This window comes from Odocoileus virginianus, chromosome 16 (genome assembly GCF_023699985.2).
Source record: "Odocoileus virginianus isolate 20LAN1187 ecotype Illinois chromosome 16, Ovbor_1.2, whole genome shotgun sequence".
Lineage (NCBI taxonomy): Eukaryota > Metazoa > Chordata > Mammalia > Artiodactyla > Cervidae > Odocoileus > Odocoileus virginianus.
This window is the reverse complement of record NC_069689.1, coordinates 6,611,151-6,614,170: the sequence shown is the minus strand read 5'-3', so window position 1 is coordinate 6,614,170 and position 3,020 is coordinate 6,611,151. Positions and strand designations below refer to the sequence as shown.

At 46.3% G+C, this 3,020-nt stretch overlaps 1 pseudogene; it reads left to right on the top strand.

Annotated features, from left to right (window-relative positions):
- Nucleotides 1-1,672: 1,672 nt before the first annotated feature.
- On the top strand, nucleotides 1,673-2,597 carry LOC110124607 (small ribosomal subunit protein uS5 pseudogene; annotated as a pseudogene).
- Nucleotides 2,598-3,020: the final 423 nt, after the last annotated feature.

Genomic DNA, 3,020 nt, shown 5'->3' with positions numbered 1-3,020 from the left:
ATAAGGAAGGCAGAGCTGCCTGAATGTGCCCACGCAGGGCCCATAGGCATATAGCAATATGGATGGACCTAGAGATTATCATACTAAGTAAGTCAGACAGAAAGACATATACCATATGATATCACTTATATGTGAAATCTTAAATGTGATACAAATGAACCTACCTATAATACAGAAATGGACTCGCAGATCCAGAGAACGGAGTTGGGGTGGTCAAGGAGGGTGGTGGGAGAAGGGTTGGGAGTTTGGGGTTAGCAGATGTAAACTATAATATCTAGGATGGATAAACAACAAGGTCCTACAGTATAGCCCAGGGAACTCTATTCAATATCCTGTGATAAACTATGATGGAAAAGAATATGGAAAAAATATATAGAGACCTTAAATCACTTTACTGTGCAGCAGAAACTAATAAGACATTGTAAATCAAGTATATTTCAATTATATATATAAGCAGAGACCCTCAACATGTTTGCCTACAGCCCCCACCACAGAGGTGGTGAACACTCTCCTGGCCCCATACCTCCTGGGCCTTTTCTGAGGATTGGACCTCACATTGGAAAAAAAAAATAGTTTTATAAGGGTCCTGGTTAAAGTCCTGGAGGGCAGTGAAAAGTGTGGAGCATATCCTTACAGAAACACCAAGACACTATTACACAAAAATAAGACACAGTTCATATATTTAATAGGGGAAGAGTCAGATGATGTTTATTGGGATAGGAAACATTATATAGCCATTAAATAATACTTAATAGAGGGTTTCTACTGCATTCTCTTTCTTCATGTTTCACTTTAAATGTTTCTCAGGACATCCCTGGCAGTCCAGTGGTTAAGACAGTGCTGCCAATGCAAGGGGCCTGAGTTCAGTCCTTGGTCAAGGAACTAAGATCCCATCGTGGTGTGGCTGAAAGATTAAAAAAAAAAGTTTCTCCACTCCTTGTATATAGTAGGAAAAAAAGCGTTCATGGGATTTAAGCCGGTGTGGGTTGCTCTCCTGTTCACTTCTGTTCAAGCCCAGCAGTCAGGACTATCATTTCCAGTTTCCCAGGACGGAAAGGCGATCCATCTGTTCATTAACTATAATGCTCAGGGCCTGACAGTAAATGGAAGTCTGAATTGAAACAAGGACCTCCTGTCTTCATCTGTAATAGGAGACTTTCTCTTAGACCACAAGTGTGCCATAGGTTAATTCTGCAGACCTTCAACAATGGGACCTCCGCCTGGGGCAGCCAGCCTGGGTCCTTCCATTTGTATCCACCAACGAGAGAATGATTTGCAACATCAAGCACTTGAAAAGCTGACAACAGCACTGTATTTAGTGGGGGAAAACTTTCCTTTTAATTTTGGCCGTGACAGGTCTTTGTTGCAGCTTGTGGGCTTTCTCTAGTTGTGGGGCACGGTCTTAGTTGCCTCTTGGCATATGGGATCTTATTAATAGTTCCCCAACCAGGAATTGAACCCTAGTCCCCTGCATTAGAAAGTGGGCTCTTTTTTGTATAAAATTTATTTCTTTAGTTTTTATTTATGGTTACATTGCGTCTTCATTGCTGCACGGACTCTTCTCTAGTTGTAGTGAGCAGGGGCTACTCTCCAGTACAGTGTGAGGGCTTAAGCAAGCGCTTCTCTTGTTGCGGAGCACTGGCTCTAAGACATGCAAGCTTCAGTTTCTTCTTCGTGAAAACAGCAAATGGCGGATGACGCCGGTGCTGCAGGAGGGTCCCGAGGCCCCCGGGTCCCCGGAATGGGAAGCTTCCGCGTAGGCTTCGGTAGTGGCGTCCGCGGCCGGGGTCGGGGCTGGGGCAGAGGCCGCGGAGCTCGCGGAGGCAAGGCCGAGGACAAGGAGTGGCTCCCGGTTGCTAAGCTGGGCCGCCTGGTCAAGGACATAAAGATCAAGTCCCTGGAGGAGATCTACTTTTTCTCTCCGCCCATCAAGGAGTCTGAGATTATTGACTTTTTCCTGGGAGCATCCCTCAAGGATGAGGTTTTGAAGATTATGCCCGCGCAAAAGCAGACGCGTGCTGGCCAGCAGACCAGGTTCAAAGCATTTGTTGCCATCGGGGATTACAACGGACATGTCGGTCTGGGTGTCAAGTGCTCCAAGGAAGTAGCCACTACCATCCGTGGGGCCATCATCCTGGCCAAGCTGTCCATCGTCCCCGTGTGAAGAGGTTACTGGGGGGACAAGATGAGCAAGCCCCACACGGTTCCTTGCAAGGTGACTGGCTGCTACGGCTTCGTGCTGGGGCGCCTCATCCCTGCCCTCAGTGGCACTGGCATCGTCTCCGCCCCTGTGCCCAAGAAGCTGCTGCTGATGGCCGGCATCGACGACTGCTACACTTCTGCCAGGGGCTGCACCTCCACCCTGGGCAACCTCGCCAAGGCCACTTTTGTTGCCCTTTCCAAGACCTACAGTTACCGCACCACTGACCTCTGGAAAGACTGTGTTCACCAAGTCTCCATAGCAGGAATTCACTGACCATCTTGTGAAGACCCACACCAGAGTCTCTGTGCAGAGGACACAGGCCCCAGCTGTAGCCACCACATAATTTTATAAAGAGAATAATAAAGTGAATGAAACTGGGAAAAAAAAAAAAAAAGACATGCAAGCTTCAGTAGTTGCAGTTCCTGGACTTAGTTGTTCCGAAGCAGGAGGGATCTTCCCAGGTAGTCAAACCTATGTCTCCTGCATTGTGCAGTTGGATTCTTTACCACTGAACCACCAGGGAAGTCTGTAATGGGGAAAACTTAAAAAAAAAAAAAAATAGGTTCATTCACAGAGGCCAGCCAAGCCCTATTGGATCCTGAGGCCCAAAGAAACAAATCAGTAATAATCAATCTTGTCTTTAACATTTTAATATCTTGTTCACCATGGATGTTTTTGCATTAATTTTTAGTTTTTTTGTAAAGTCTTGTGTTAAAATTGTATCTGTTTTGATTCTTGAGTTTTTTTGACACCATCTTAAATCTCGTGCCTGAGGTGAGGCTCATGCCTACCTTACCATGGACCAGGCCTGGTTAAA